Source organism: Heterodontus francisci, chromosome 34 (genome assembly GCF_036365525.1).
Source record: "Heterodontus francisci isolate sHetFra1 chromosome 34, sHetFra1.hap1, whole genome shotgun sequence".
NCBI lineage: Eukaryota > Metazoa > Chordata > Chondrichthyes > Heterodontiformes > Heterodontidae > Heterodontus > Heterodontus francisci.
The window spans coordinates 42,557,349-42,574,450 of record NC_090404.1 but is presented as its reverse complement, the minus strand read 5'-3'; the positions used below and the strand labels follow the sequence as shown (position 1 = coordinate 42,574,450).

The 17,102-nt window shown below is 45.7% G+C and overlaps 1 long non-coding RNA gene across 1 annotated transcript; it reads right to left on the bottom strand.

Annotated features, from left to right (window-relative positions):
- Nucleotides 1–658: 658 nt before the first annotated feature.
- On the bottom strand, nt 659–11,415 carry LOC137349419 (uncharacterized). Its single transcript, XR_010969393.1, has 3 exons — nt 11,212–11,415; nt 4,207–4,364; nt 659–1,284 (listed from the first exon to the last, which is right to left on the bottom strand). It is a non-coding gene; the product is annotated as an uncharacterized lncRNA (long non-coding RNA).
- Between the last annotated feature and the right edge of the window lie 5,687 nt (nt 11,416–17,102).

Sequence of the window (17,102 nt, the reverse complement as noted above, 5' to 3'; positions counted from 1 at the left end):
TGTATAAAACACTGGTTTGGACACAGCTGGAGGACTGTGTACAGTTCTGGTCAAAGCACTGCAGGAAAGATGTGGCTATATTAGAGAAAATACAGAGGAGATTTACAAGGATGTTGGCTGGATTGGAGCATTTTCGTTCTGAGGAAATATTGGATAGGTGAGGGTTGTTTTCTTTGGAACAGAGGAGGCTGAGGGGAGACCGCATTGAAGTGTAGAAAATGATGATGGGTCTAAATAGAGTGGATAGGAAGGACCTATTCCCCTTGGCTGAGGGGTCCATAACCAGGGGCATAGATTTAGAGAAAGAGGTAGGAAATTTAAAAGGGATTTGAGGGGAAATGTTTTCAGACAGAGGGTGGTGGGGATCTGCAACTCACTGCCTGGGAGGGTGGTAGAGGCAGAAACCCTCACAACAATTAAAAAGTACTTGGATATGCACGTGAAGTGCCCTAAACTACAAGGGTATTATTACGACCGACCGCTCAAGTCAAAGCCCCCCCAGTCAAAATATCCAATTTTGATAGTGGTGGGAGAAACGCACTGTTGATTCAGTCCCGTCCCTCACAGATCGCCTGACATTTTAAACATTCCAAATTAAAGATCCAGCCAAATTGTACCATCTATTAACCCCCGAATAAGGCTAACCAAACCAGGTGTCTTTAGATCAACAAATTAACTGTTTAATTAGAAAAACTAAATTCTTAAACACTACTAACATATAAACAGTTAAAACAGAAAAAATAGTGACTTTGCATATTTATGCTCCTGCCGAAGTGAAATCTTCCTAAATGGAATAGTCCAATGTTGCTTGAAGTCCTCACAGCCGTGTGATGGGGGGAGAAAATAAGAGTTTCTTCAACAGTAGAACAGTCCACAGTCTAGTTCAGCAGTTGAATTGATGCTGTTCTTCTCCAGCGATAAATTTCAACAATTACAGTTCAGTAGTTAAAGGAATTGGATATTTTTTTTTAGAAATTAATCTGGCTTGACATCAGAATTCTGAGAGTATAATAAATAGGGTTTAAATAAACCAAGAGAGTGCTCTCTTTTCCTTCAGTATATGCTGGATGATCATCTGTGTCTGTCTCTGTTAACGGTGTCTCAAATGCTACTTTTTCAACTAGTTTCAAATGTCAATTGGAAACAATGCATCTCTCGATCTTCAGTCTCTGAGTGGATGTATCCCGGGGCAACGAGAATACATTCTTTGACTCAGTCTCTGGAGCTTGTTGCCTCAAAGCAGTACTGCTCCTTTTCCAGCCTTAAAGGCACACTGCATTCTTCCTAGAAAAAAAATACAGGATCATCACACTATGGACCAAGAGCTGGAAAGCGGGATTCGGCTGGATGGCTCCTTGTCAGCCAACGAGGACACGATGGGCCGAATGGCCTCCTTCCGTACTGTAAATTTCCAGGATTCTAAGTTGAGAAGCAGCCCCTTCGGGTAACGATACAGGGGCTGTAACCTCTCACAGTGAATATATACATGGCCCATGGACTCTTCAAGGCTGCAAACATCACATGCAGCCTGAGAGTGGGTGAAGCTGCTGAAAACCCTATTGTCCAGGATGCTCCATCTCCTGGGCACTCGGACCCAGTTGGAAACAGTTTGTCAGGTCCTGTTTGCTCTCTGTGCCTTCACCAAGATGGCTGTGCTTGCACCCTGACCCCGCCCTGTCCAAGATGGCGGCCAGTGACCCCTCTCCCCCGGGCCTGTCACCATGAGGTAAACACAGGGCCTCTTGGCCTACCCCAGGTGTATATGAAGCCTCCGAGCCCACCCACGGCTCCAATTCCTCCCCTGTACCCACAATCTCCTCTCGCCTCCCGATCCACCTGGTCCATCTCAGTCCATCTCCATTTCCTACGCTGGCCATGCTCAGTGCACTGTTCGATCCCACGCCAATACACCGGGCCCCTGTGGTCATTGAAAAGGGACTGACCCTTATCACGGGAGTCCTGGGTAATGAATCCTCCACTGAAAGCTCCAAATATTGAATGGATGATTTTGTGTCATCCCATTGAGATCAGGGCCAGAGAGACAATGGAGAAAATTATTCAATAAATTATACAGAAACCCGAGTGCCCGGGACATCAACTATGGTATGAAGTACACTGGGAATTCTGTTCTTCACCCACATTTGGACTCAGGAATTAGAGGGATGTTTTCATAACTTGTAGTTGACACCAAACTGGATGATAGAACTAATAATGTGGAGGAGTGCATTGAAATCCAGGAAGACATAAACAGGCTGGCAGACTGGACAGATAAATGGGAAATGAAATTCAACATAGTGAAATGTGAGCTGGTTCATTGTGGGAGGAGGAATAAGGAGGCCAGTTATTGGTTAGAATGTAAGAACTTAAATGGAGCAGAGGAGCAAAGAGATCTGGGAACAGAGTCACATAAATCACTAAAAGGAGCAACACAAGTGGATAAGAGAGCAAAGAAAGAGCTGATGTTCTTTTCTCGAAGAATGCAATGTAACAGCAGGGAGGGAATGTTGAATTTATAGAGAACCTCACTTAGAAGGACTGTGAGCAGTTCTGGTCTCCAGATTAAAAAAGGATATTGAAGACTGAAGAAAGTGCAGAATAGATTTACAAAGATGTCACCAGAGAGGATGTTACTATCCAGCAAGATTGAGCAGGCTGGGGATCCTTGCTCTGGAAAAGAGAAGACGAGGAGTAGATCTGATAGAGGTCTTTAAAATTATCAGGGAGTCAGAACAAGGGGGCAGCAATATAATACAGACATTAACAGGTCAAATAGAGAACTTAGGAGGAATTTGTCTACTCAGAGTGGTGAGAATGTGGAACTCACTGCCATGTGGAGTGATTGAAGGTGATAACAATGATGTATTTAAGGGGAGGCTCAATACATTTATGAGGGAGAAGGGAATAGAGGGATATGAGGGCAGGGTGGGATGATGTAATTAGATTGGGAGGAGGCTCATGTGGATTATAAACAGCAGCACAGACTAGAGGGGCTGAACGGCCTGTTTCTGGGCTGTAATTCTGTGCACATTCAGCCTGGGTGGATTAATGCTCAGGTTCACTGGGCCCAGGGGTGGATTAATGAAAGTTCTGGCTCTATGTTTTAGATGATGCTGCCGGGTATTGCAGGTGATGGAGAAGAGTTTCTCTCTATCTACCCTATCAGTTTCAATTAATATCTTGAAAACTTTGATCAAATCACCCCTTAATCTTCTGAATTCCAGGGACTACAACCCTCACAGTGAGGTGATTCATTCTGGCAGAAGGAATAGGGAGAGGCAACAAACACTTAATGGTACGGTTCTAAAAAGTTTGCAGGGATAGAGAGACCTGAGGGTTCATGTGCAGAGATCACTGAAAGTGGAAGGATGTATCGAGGGAACAGTTGGCAAAGCAAATGGGATCTTGGGATTCATAAATCGAGGTATTGAACACAAAAGGAAGGAAGTTATGCTGAACATTTATAAAGCTCTGGTTAGGCCACAACTAGAGTATTGCATCCAGTTCTGGTCACCACACTTTAGGAAGGATGTGAAGGTCCTTGAGAGGGTGCAGAGATTTATCAGAATGGTTTCTGAGATGAGAGAATTTAACTACAAGGTTAGGTTGGAGGAGCTGGTGTTGTTCTCCTTGGAGCAAAGGAGATTGAGGGGAGATCTGATAGAGGTGTTGAAAATGATGACAGGTTTAGATAAGACAGACCAAGAAACGCTGTTCCCATTAGCTGATGATACAAGGATTAGTGGACACAGATTCAGGTTTTGAGATACAGGAGGGATGTGAGGAAGCAGTTTTTTTACACAGTGAATGATAATGACCTGGAACTCACTGCCTACGAGGGTGGTGGAAGTGGAGATGATCAGTGATTACAAAAGGAAATTAGATGGGCACTTGAGGCAAATAAACCTGCAGGACTACGGGGATAGAGTGGGGGAATGGGACTGACTGGATTGTTCTGCAGAGAGTGGGATGGAATCAAAAAGATCAATGTCCTCCTCCTGTGCTGTAATGACTCTGATTCATTTGTGTAATCTCGCCTCGTAATTTAACCCTTGGAGTCCAGGTATCATTCAGGTAAATCTACCCTGCACTCCCTCCAAGGCCATTATATCCTTCCGAAGGTGTGGTGCCCAGAACTGAACACAATATTCCAGGTGTGGTCTAACCAGGGCTTTGTGTATCTCAGTGCTTTTCCACTCTCACTGATACCTGAAATCTTTTCCCACAGACAGAACAGACAAAGCTTTCTCCTTCCACATTCAAAGGCCGATGATATTCAGGTCCTGATGTATCGAGTGACTCTGTCAGATCTTGATGTGATGTTTGGCTCGAGATTCCCCATCTGCATATCCCCTGCTTCTAAGCCCCTGTAAAAGGAGTTTACAAAAACCATCACTGTCAGTCCAGGATAGAAATTCACAACATTCTCTCCTCCTGCTTCCTGGCCCAGGATGACTGTACATGCACCCTGCTGTACATTGTCCTGAGGGAGGCCACACACCAGCCTGGATTCACGTCTGCGGCTGCAGAAACGCCTGTGTATTCCCCTATCAAATCTCCTATCACTATTGCTCAGTCAGTCAGCTTTGTGACCCTCTGTGAAGCTGATCCAACTGTGCTGCCATGGCCTTGACTCTGGCTGCACTCCTTAGATGAACCATCACTTTCATCAGTATTCAGAACTGAATACTGGTTGGAGAGTGAGATGCACTCAGGGGTCTCCTGCATTCCCTGCCTGTTTCTTCTTGACTGTCAGTTGGCCACCCATTGCCTCTCTCCCTGCATACTCTTCAGCTGCAGGGTGACCATATCGAGAAACGTGCTGTCCACAAATCTCTCACCTCATGGATGCACCGCAGTGACACCAGCTGCAGTTCATGCTCCGAAAACCGGAGCTCGAGGTGCTGCAACTTGTTTTATCTTCATCCATGTGATGTGGGTGTTGCTGGCTCGGCCAGTATTTATTGTCCATCCCAAACTGCCCTTGACAACTGAGAGGCTCGCTCGGCCATTTCAGAGGGCATTTCAGAGTCAGCCACATTGCTGTAGATCTGGAGTCACATGTAGGCCAGACCAGGTAAGGACAGCAGATTTCCCATCTCATGAACCAGATGGCTTTTTAATTGCAGATTTATTAATTGAATTTAAATGTCACCATCTGCCGTGGTGGGATTCGAACCCATGTTCCAGTGACATTACCCTGATGTCACCACCTCCCCCAATGATACTTCCTACACAAATGGTTATCTGGAGTTGGCACATTACACAGGATGTGCACTCCAGAGGTCGGAGCAGCCCCATCATTGGCAGGAATTTGGGACTTGTAACTGCAAAGGCTTTTGTTATCAAAAAGGACTGTGTAATGTATCAGTGTGGTGTGATATAGTCAAGTGTTGAATAAGTAAAGAAAATATCTTTGTAAATAGCTGACACCACAATTTACAATCAAAGTGCTGTTTAGATAATTGTGGATTTCTTTTAGTTTAGTTATTAGAACAAAAGACTGAAAATGTGAAATCTTGTGTAATTTATTAGTGTGGTCTGGGGATTCATATCTCATATTTTTCATATTGACAATCTCTGAGGTTGTAACAACTGGAAAGTGGGATGAACAGATACAATGGGCGGAATGGCCTCCTCCTGTGCTGTAAATAGAGTCAGAGAGTTATACAGCACAGAAACAGGCACTTCGGCCCATCCTGTCCGTGCCGGTCATCAAGCACCTAACTATTCTAATCCCATTTTCCAGCACTTGGCCCATAGTCTTGTCTGCTATGGCGTTTCAAGTGCTCATCTAAATACTTGTTAAATGTTGTGAGGGTTCCTGCCTCTACCACCTCTTCAGGCAGTGCTTTTCAGATTCCAACCACCCTCTGGGTGAAACTTTTTTTTTCCCCACAAATCCTCTCTCAACCTCCTGCCCCTTACCTTAAATCAATGTCTCCTGGTTATTGACACCTCCACGAAGGGAAAAAGTTTCTTCCTATCTAACCTATCAATGCCCCTCATAAATTTGAATACCTCAATCATGTCCCCCTTCAGCCTTCTCTGCTCTAATGAAAACAACCCCAGCCATTTCAGTCTCTCTTCATACCTGAAATGCTCCAGACCAGGCAACATCCTTGTGATACTTCTCTGCACCCTCTCCAGTGCAATCACATCCTTCCTATAGTGTGGTGCCTAGAATTGTACACAGTACTCCAGCTGTGGCCTAACTAGCGTTTTATACAGTTCCACCATAACCTCCCAGCTCTTATATTCTATGCCTCAGCTGATAAAGGCAAGTATCCCATATGCCTTCCTAACCACCTTATCTACCTGTGCTGCTGCCTTCAGTGATCTATGGACAAGTACACCAAGGTCCCTCTGACCCTCTGTACTTCCTGGGGTCCTACCATCCATTGTATATTCCCTTGCCTTGTTAGTCCTCCCAAAATGCATCACCTCACACTTCTCAGGATTAAATTCCATTTGCCACTGCTCTGCCCATCTTACCTGCCCATCGATATCGTCCTGTAATCTAAGGCTTTCCTCCTCACTATTTACGACACCACCAATTTTCATGTCAACTGCGAATTTACTTATCATGCCTCCTATATTCACATCTAAATCATTAATGTACACTACAAACAGTAAGGGTCCCAGTACCGATCCCTGCGGTACACCACTGGTCTCGGGTTTCCACTCGCAAAAACAACCCTCGACCATCACCCTCTGCCTCCTGCCACTAAGCCAATTTTGGATCCAATTTGCCAAATTGCCCTGGATCCCATGGGCTCTGACCTTCTTAACCACTCTCCCATGTGGGACCTTATCAAAAGCTTACTGAAGTCCATGCAGACTACATCAACTGCTTTACCCTCATCTACACACCTAGTCACTGCCTTGAAAAATTCAATCAAGTTAGTTAGACACGATCTCCCCCTAACAAAGACATGCTGACTATCCCTGATTAATCCCTGCCTCTCCAAGTGGAGATTAATCCTGTCCCTCAGAATTTTTTCCAATGTTTTCCCAGCCACTGATGTTAGACTCACTGGCCTGTCAGTACCTGGTTTATCCCTGCTACCCTTCTTGATAATGGCACCACATTCGTAGTCCTCCAGTCCTCTGGTACCTCTCCTGTGACCAGAGAGGATCTGAAAATTTATGTCAGAGCCCTTGCTCTCTCCTCCCTTGCCTCACATAACAGCCTGGGATACATCTCATCTGGGACTGGGGATTTATCCACTTTTAAGCCCGCTAAAACAGCTAATACTTCCTCACTTTCAATGCTAATATGTTCAAGTGTATCACAATCCCCCTCCCTGATCTCTACACCTACATCATCCTTCTCCATAGTGAACACAGATGCAAAGTAATCATTTAAAACCTCACCTATGTCCTCCGACTTCACACACAGATTGGCACTTTGGTCCCTAATGGGCCCCATTCTTTCACTGCTTATCCTCTTGCCCTTAATATACTTAGAAAATGCCTTAGCGTTTTCCTTGATCTTGCCCGCCAGTGTTTTTTCATGCCCCCTCTTTGCTCTCCTAATTACTTTTTTTTGTACCCCCCCCACCCCACAAACTACACTTTCTATACTCCTCCAGGTCCTCTGCTGTTTTCAGCACTTTGAATCTGGCATAAGCCTCCTTTTTTTTTCTGATCCAATCCTCTATATCCCTTGACATCCAGGTTTCCCTGGACTTGTTGGTCCTACCCTTCACCTTTACGGGTACACGTTGCCTCTGAACCCTCACTATTTCCTCTTTGAATGACTCGCACTGGTCTGATGCAGTCTTTCCTACAAGTAGCTGCTCCCAGTCCACTTTGGCCAGATCCTGTTTTATCATATTGAACTCGGCCTTCCCCCAATTCAGTACTTTTATTTCCAGCCCGCCTTTGTCTTTTTCTTAGAGTTATGGTCACTATCCCCGAAATGCACCCCCACTGACACTTCTACCACTTGTCCAGCATCATTCCCTAGGATTAGGTCCAGTACTGCGCCTTTTCTTGTTGCACGTTCTAGGTACTGGCTCAAAAAAGTCTCCTGTATATATTTTAAGAACTCCGCCCCCTTTAAGTCTTTTACACTCAGACCATCCCAGTTGATATCAGGTAAGTTGAAATCCCCTATTATTACTCCATTATTTTTACACCTCTCTGAGATTTGCCTACATATCTGCTCCTCTATCTCTCCCTGACTGTTTGGAGGCCTGCAGTACACTCCCAGCCAAGTGATTGCCCCCTTTTTGTTTTCAAGTTCTACTCATCTGGCCTCATTTGAAGAACCTTCTCAGATATCATCCCTCCTTCGACAGGTTTGCGTCTGCCTGCAATGAATTTGGCCTAACCATCAGCCTCAAGAAAACGAACATCATGGGGCAGGACGTCAGAAATGCTCCATCCATCAATATTGGCGACCACGCTCTGGAAGTGGTTCAAGAGTTCACCTACCTAGGCTCAACTATCACCAGTAACCTGTCTCGAGATGCAGAAATCAACAAGCGCATGGGTAAGGCTTCCACTGCTATGTCCAGACTGGCCAAGAGAGTGTGGGAAAATGGCGCACTGACACGGAACACAAAACTCCGAGTGTATCAGGCCTTTGTCCTCAGTACCTTGCTCTACGGCAGCGAGGCCTGGACAACGTATGCCAGCCAAGAGCGACGTCTCAATTCATTCCATCTTCGCTGTCTTCGGAGAATACTTGGCATCAGGTGGCAGGACTATATCTCCAACACAGAAGTCCTTGAAGCGGCCAACACCCCCAGCTTATACACACTACTGAGTCAGCGGCGCTTGAGATGGCTTGGCCATGTGAGCCGCATGGAAGATGGCAGGATCCCCAAAGACACATTGTACAGCGTGCTCGCCACTGGTATCAGACCCACCGGCCGTCCATGTCTCCGCTATAAAGACGTCTGCAAACTCGACATGAAATCGTGTGACATTGATCACAAGTCGTGGGAGTCAGTTGCCAGCATTCGCCAGAGCTGGCGGGCAGCCATAAAGACAGGGCTAAATTGTGGCGAGTCGAAGAGACTCAGTAGTTGGCAGGAAAAAAGACAGAGGCGCAAGGGGAGAGCCAACTGTGCAACAGCCCCGACAAACAAATTTCTCTGCAGCACCTGTGGAAGAGCCTGTCACTCCAGAATTGGCCTTTATAGCCACTCCAGGCGCTGCTTCACAAACCACTGACCACCTCCAGGCGCGTATCCATTGTCTCTCGAGATAAGGAGGCCCAAAAGAAGAAAGAAAAGAAACTGCAGTAATTGACTCCTTGATCAACAGTGCAATGCGACCGCCTCTTTTATCCCTTCTCCTGTCACACCTGAAGATTCTATACCCTGGAATATTGAGCTGCCAGTCCTGCCCTTCCCTCAACCATCTCCGTGATAGCAACTATATCATAATCCCATATGCTAATCAACACCCTCAATTCATCTGTCTTGCATTAAAATAAATGCAATCCAGCCTTGCATTTGTCACTTGTGCCTTAACAGGTCTATATTTGCTCTGCCTAACAGACTGACTCAGTTTCTCTTCGAGATTTGACTGAGCATCACCCACTCCTATACCTCCACTCTGTATCCCATTCCTCTGCCAAATGTGTTGAAACTGCCCCCAACAGCACTCGTAAACCTCCCAGCAAGGATGTTCGTCCAACTTATACGGGTCCCACCTTTGCCAGAAACAGACCCAGTGATCCAGGAAGCTAAAGCCCTCCCTCCTGCACCATCTCTTCAGCCACGCATTCATCTGCTCTATCCTCCTATTCCTATACTCACTAGCATGTGGCACTGGAGTAATCCAGAGATTACAACCTTTGAGGTCCTGCTTTTTAATCTGCCACCTAGCTCCCTAAATTCTTGTTTCAGGTCTTCATCCTCTTTTTACCTCCGTCGTTGGTACCAATGTGTTCCACGACCTCTGACTATTCGCCCCCCCCCCCCCCTTCAGAATGTCCTGCTGCCATTCCGTGACTAACTTGACCCTAGCACCAGGGAGGCAACATACCATCCTGAAGTCATGTTTGTCGCCACAGAAATGCCTATCTGTATCCCTTACGATAGAATCCATTATCAGTATAGTTCTTGCAGTCCTTTTCCTCCCCTGCTGTGCAGCAGAGCCATGCGTGGTAACACAAACTTGGCTGCTGCTGCTTTCCGCTGGGAGGTCATTCCCCCCAACAGTATCCAAAGTGGTCTATCTGTTTGAGAGGGGGATGGCCACAGGGGACTCCTGCACAACCTGCCTGCGCCTACTACTCCATCTGGTGGTCACCCATCTCATTTCTGCCTGTGCAGCCATTACCTGCAGTGTGACCACCTCTCTAAACGTGCTATCCACAACGTCCTCAGCATCGCCGATGCTCCACAGTGAATCCACCTGCAGCTCCAGCTCCATAATGCGGGTAGTCAGTAGCTGCAGCTGGATCCACTTCCTGCACACATGGTCGTCAGGGACACTGGAAGCATCTCTGATTTCCCACATCGCGCAGGAGGAGCATATCACGGGGCTGAGCTCTCCTGCCATGACTTACCTTTAGATTAATTAGTTACTCCCTTTAAAAAATATTAATTACACGAGAGGATTGTTCTACTCCAAACACTACCCACGACAATCTAAATTACTCTAATTTTAAAAAAACACACTCTTAGAACTCACTTTATCACTCGAGGTCTTTTTTTAAACAACTTTCCCCTTATTTTTTAAAGCTAATTAAATTGACTAACAGTTGTTAATTACCCAACCAATCACAAACAAAGAACAAAGAACAGTTCAGCACAGGAACAGGCCATTCGGCCTGTACGTGGGTTTCTGCTGGGTGCTCCGGTTTCCTCCCACAGCCAAAGATTTGCAGGTTGATAAGTAAATTGGCGATTGTAAATTGCCCCTAGTGCAGGTAGGTGGTAGGGGAATTGAGGGCTTGTGGTAGGAATATGGGATTAATGTAGGATTAATATAAATGGCTGGTTGATGGTCGGCACAGACTCGGTGGGCCGAAGGACCTGTTTCAGTGCTGTATCTCTAAATAAATAAATAATAAACCTCAATACTTAAAAATAAAAGACTACTCACCGGCTACTCACTTCCCTTCTATTGGTGTCAGTTAAATCTCAGGAAGCTGCCCCTTATTCTGATGAAAACTGGAATGTTTAATTTCCAGCTCCTTGGACAAACTTCCGAACTTTGGAGAAAGGGAAACAAAGTTACAAAACTTACCAGCCAATCAACTCACAGGCTTCCTGACTCGCTGGAAACGGGAGAAGAAACTGGGAAATGGCGGCTCGGATACTGAAGTCGCTGCACCATCACTTTAATGCGGCCCCTCCCTTCCCCCGGGGTTCTCGCCGCACGTCCGCCGAACCCGGCGGCTCTGATTCAGGGCCTGAGAGCCGTTGAAACTCGGTGTTCCCGAGGCTGCGCTCAACTTCCGGGAACGGCACCGCGCATGCTCCGCGGAGACAGACGACTCCGTGGGGCGGAGCCTTCTGATGCGTGCGTGTTGCGGTTCTTGGGGTGGAGATAGGTCATATTTCTGCGCGCGGTGCATTCTGGGCACTATAGGCTGCCATTTACCAGTCGGGGAATGGAGGGGTAGTACATGGTTCATACTCAGAAAAGTAAAATGGTATAAAGCAGCAAACATATATTAATGGCGCGTTTGCTGGCAACGAAACCAAATAGGTGCTGCATCACTGGTACATGCGCAAATGCAACCTCATCGACTGAATCGTCACTGTGCCTCAGGCAGCTGCCAGGAGTAAAGATGGCACTGCTGAATTTGACACAAAACGCGAATTAAATCCAAACCGCCTCAATGGTCGCATTCAGGTCCCTGCTCCCTTCCATGATCACCGCTTCAATCACCGCATTCAGTTTCATGCTCAATCACAGCTTATCTTCCCCGCTCCCTCCGATGCCCTTTGACTCGTCATTTTCGATGACTCTCCCACTCCCTTCCAGCGCTTATATTGGGAAGTTCAATGGCGGGGCTTCAACCCAACATTGTCGGCGTTAAAAAAAAATGTTCACGGTTCACGGCATTGGAGTCCAGGCATGCGCAGTGCCGAACTACTTTTCGCGGAAGCGCAATGCCAAGCAGTGTGAGTGATGGCGGCGGACAAGGTCCTTGTGAGTTGCATCACACACTGCACCCCCTTTTCCTCCGAGGATGTTTCACTGTAGTTGTGTTGCTGAGTGTTTCGAAACTCTGTCTGCTAGAGCTGGAGGAGATTGTAGAGATAGTGAGGCGTGAGGGTATGGAGAGATTTGAAAGCAAGGATGAGTATTTTAAAATTGAGGTGCTATTTAACTGGGAGCCTGTGTCGGCCAGTGAGCACAGTTGTGATGGGTGAACAGGACGTGGTTCGAGTAACGACACAGGCAGCAGAGTTTTGGATGATCTAAAGTTTATGGAGGGTAGAATGTGGGATGCTGGCCAGGAATGTGTTAGAATAGTCAAGTTGAGAGGTAACAAATACATGAATGTATGTTTCAGAGGCAGATGAGCTGAGACAGTGGTGAAGTCTGGCGATGTTACTGAGGTGGAACTAGGCAGTCTGAGTGATGGTGCTGATATGCAGTTTGAAGCTCATCTTGGGGTCAAATATGATACTAAGGTTATGAATGGTCTGGTTTAGCCTCAGACAGTTGCCAGTGAGAAGGATAAAGTTGGTGCCCAGAGAGTGAAGTTCGTGGCAGGAAGTGAAGACTTCCCAATCTTTAATTGGAGGAAAGTTCTGTTCATCCAGTACTGGATGTCAGACAGTCAGGATGGTGTGTGACTTGGAGGGGAACTTTGAGGTGATGGTGTTCACATACACCTGCTACCCTGGTCCTTCTAGATGATGGAAGTTGAGGGTTTGGGAGGTTCTGTTCAAAGTTCTGGTCCAATTGTACATACATAAAATCACCCTCCTCTCCTCCTTCCCTCCCTCTCTTTTTTTTCCTCTCCCTCCTTCCTCCTATAGAGGGCAGAGTCTTGTGTAGGTCCAGACTGGTTGGCAGGTTCCCTTCCCTGAAGGACATTAGTGAACCAGTTGGGGTTGTCCATCAATCCAGCAGCTTTCATGGTCACTTTTCCTATTGTCAGTCCCATGAATTACCAGATTCATTCAGCTCCATTTCACAACCTGCCTTTGTGTTTTTGTGGCTTCTCTCACAGACAAATTTTCCATTTTCATGAAATTTCACAGGGTTTTAGAAGAGGAGGATTTGCAGTTGTGAAATGCAAAGCAAACATTTGATCGGGTTCTGAAGGACTTGCCCAATTTATCGCAACCCAAATATCACTGGATTTTGAACATGGAATTAAAAAGCACTGATCACAGTGGGGAGAAACTGTACACGTGTTCTGTGTGTGGAAGAGGTTTCAGCCGATCATCGGGCCTGTTGAAACACAAGTGCAGTCACACTGGGAAGAAACCATGTAAATATGGGAACTGTGGAAAGGATTGAATCATCCATTTGAGCTGGAAACCCATCCATGCAGTCACACTCTGGAGAGGCTGTTCACCTGCTCTGAGTGTGGGAAGGGATTCACTCAGTCATCCTACCTGCTGAAACACCAGCGAGTTCATACTGGGGAGAGACCTTTTAAATGTCCAGATTGTGGGAATTGCTATAAATGTTTTTAGAATTAGAATTAGAACATTACAGCGCAGTACAGGCCCTTCGGCCCTCGATGTTGCGCCGACCTGTGAAACCATCTGACCTACACTATTCCATTTTTATCCATGTGTCTATCCAATGTCCACTTAAATGCCCTTAAAGTTGGCGAATCTACTACTGCTGCAGGCAGGGCGTTCCACGCCCTTACTACTCTCTGAGTACTACTGAACTGATGTCCCATCAACGTGTTCACACTGAGGAGAGACCGTTCAGGTGTTCTTATTGCAGGGCTGGGTTCAAGCAATCATCTGAGCTCACTGTACACCAGCGCAGTCACACTGCAGAGAGACCGTTCATCTGCTCTGTGTGTGGGAAAGGATTCATTACTTCATCCCACCTGCTCAGACACCAGCGAGTTCACAATGGGGAGCGGCCATTCACCTGTTCAGAACACAGTAGGGGATTCATTACTTCATTCCATCTTCTGACACACCAACGAGCTCTCACTCGATAGAGGTCATTCTCCTGCTCAGAGTGTGAGAAGAGATTCACTACTTCATCCAACCGGCTGACACACCAGCGAGTTCACACTGGGGAGAGGCCGTTCACCTGCTCAGAGTGTGGGAAGAGATTCACGACTTCATCCAACCGGCTGACACACCAGCGAGTTCACACTGGGGAGAGGCCGTTCACCTGCTCAGAGTGTGAGAAGAGATTCACTACTTCATCCAACCGGCTGACACACCAGCGAGTTCACACTGCGGAGAGGCCGTTCACCTGCTCAGAGTGTGAGAAGAGATTCACTACTTCATCCAACCTGCTGACACACCAGCGAGTTCACAAGTAACTCAGGGCTGAGAAATGTCCATGAAACAGCAGATTTCCAACATTGGGATTTTGGAAATCCACCAATAGGTTCTCCCTTTCCGGCCGCGACCGGCTTTGACAAAAATTAAAGCAATCAGTTCTGATTTTCTTTTTTTAAAGTTGACCAAATACAAAACTGCTCGGTGGTCTTTTTACCTGTTTTTAAGTTGTGTTTATTTTTTATAGTCGGTGGAAAGGAACTTGAAGCAGGATACTAAGTGGGTGGATGTGCATACTCCTCCACAACTTCTGTGTGTCAGTGTTCTGTAAATTTCCAAAAAGGACACAGACCAATTCCCAATGTTTGTTTTTGCCTCCATGGGATATCTTAGCAGAGGCCACCTGAGAACTGACACAGCTCATTTGACATGGCTTAAAATTAATGGTGCAGGATCAGTAGCTGGCAAGTCGCTGGTCTGCAGCAAAAAACATTGGTCTGTCAATAGGAATTTGAAACTTGCTTCCATTCACATTTGAATATTTTGAAGACAGAGGGAGATAGATTCTTGATAAGCAAGGAGGTGGAAGGTTATCGGGGGTAGTTGGAAATGTGGAGTAATCAGTTCAGACATGAACTTATTGAATGACAGAGCAGGCTTGAAGGGCTGAGTGGCCGACTCCTGCTCCTAATTTGTATGTTTAGACACACACTGCTGTGTACAAACAAAGTAATTTCTGAAAACCCTGCACAAACTGGTTACTGAATGTGAATATCCTGCAGTGAGCATGAGTTGTATAAACTTCATATGTCCTGTGCATTGCAGCAACTGAAGTGATCTGGAATTTCCACTTATCGGTTTGCTCAGGTGTATGGCTGAATTCCATTCATTGTTCATCTCCACTTTCACTGTCTACTGCCCCAGTCACACTGTAAACCTTGAGTCAGTGTGAAGCCGGTTTTTGCACCTTAGTGATGCAAAGCAAGGAGTATAACTCTGGCCATCTTTTTTCAATGTGTGGTTTGACATTGCTTAAGATTATCTGGAAAAGCTGTCGTGCACCTGATCTTGCTATCTGCTTCGTTCAGGTGATTAACGCAGCACAAAGTAAGAAAAATGACCCCACTTATCGTCAAGGTTCTGGATTGTCAATGTATGTTAAATGTTTAGTTTTTATTAATTTATATACCTACTGATTTTTGCACATCACTTACCAAGGTGCCAGAATGTTCAGTCTAGTTTGCTTCTAAATGTTGCTTTCCAGTGAAGTTGACACATCTTCACAGAACACCTTTTACATGAAAAATCTATAAATAGACAGAAGCAGGACATTGAGAACATGAAGCTCTGTAAAACCTATTATCAGCTGTCAGGTAAGTCTCATGAAATTGTTTTGAGTACAGTGCAATTTTATTCATTACATATGCAAAATTGTACAAAATTACCATGACACAACTAGTTTGCTTCATTAAAAGTGCTATAATTACATGATTCCTTGTCAGAAAAATATTCTGACTTTTTGTCTTCAGCCACTAATTTTCAGACCTTTTGATCTTTGGCCACTCACCCTTGCATTTGTTACTTGTTTTTGTGAAATACACTCCCTAGTGTTGCTCAACTGCTGGATGAATCTGATTACATTTATATGTGTTTTTAAAATTCATTCTTGGAGTTTGGGCGTCGCTGGCCAGGCCAGCATTTATTGCCCATCCCTAATTGCCCTTAAGAAGGTGAGCTGCCTTCTTGAACCACTGCAGTCTATGTGAGGTAGGTACATCCACAGTGCTGTTAGGAAGGAAGTTTCAGGATTTTGACCCAGTGACAGTGAAGGAATGGCGATATAGTTCCAAGTCAGGATGGTATGTGACTTGGAGGGGAACTTGCAGGTGCTGGTGTTCATCAGCATTTGCTGCCTTTGTCCTTCTAGTTGGTAGAGGTTGTGGGTTTGGAAGGTACTGTCTAAGGAGCCTTGGTGCGTTGCTGCAGTGTACCTTGTAGATGGTACATTTTATGCATGTCCACAATGTGTGTACTCAGATTTAACTCAAATGTGATTTGTAACCACTAAATGATGTTTTGGGCATGAATTGTAGTCTGGTTTGTTGGTGATTTGTCAAGAAAGATTTAATTCATTTCCTCAGCAGCTCGAGAGGAACCAGACTGAGGTTTAATGAACATAAGAAATAGGAGCTGGAGGAGGCCATTTGGCCCTTCGAGCTGCTGTGCCATTCACCCAGATCAAACACTGGAATAAAAATCCGCCTCCTGGGGCAATTGGATGAGTCCAGGTCTGATAACAGTGTCTGATTCCTGGTCTGATGCTACTGTAGGTAATGCACAAGTGGTGAACCTATTAGTTCCTGTTAGTATCATGTTGTGTGCCCCTGTCTACCATGTGAGAAACTGGGGTTATATTCTGTGATGAGGTGATTGTATATTTTTAAGACATCAAAATGTTATATGGTATAGTTTCATCTTAAAATACCACAGAAAACATTAGAAGAGGGCATGTTCTCTTTGAGTAATTTCTTGAGCAGAGACAGTTTTATCGCCAGGTGCCCTCACACTACACAGTGGTAGATAATTGTGGTCTCCTCTACACTGAGTAGGCTAAATACAGACTGCGTGACTGCTTTGTGGAACAACTCCCTTCAGTCTGCAAGCATGGCCCTTCGCTTCCTGTTTCTTCTCATT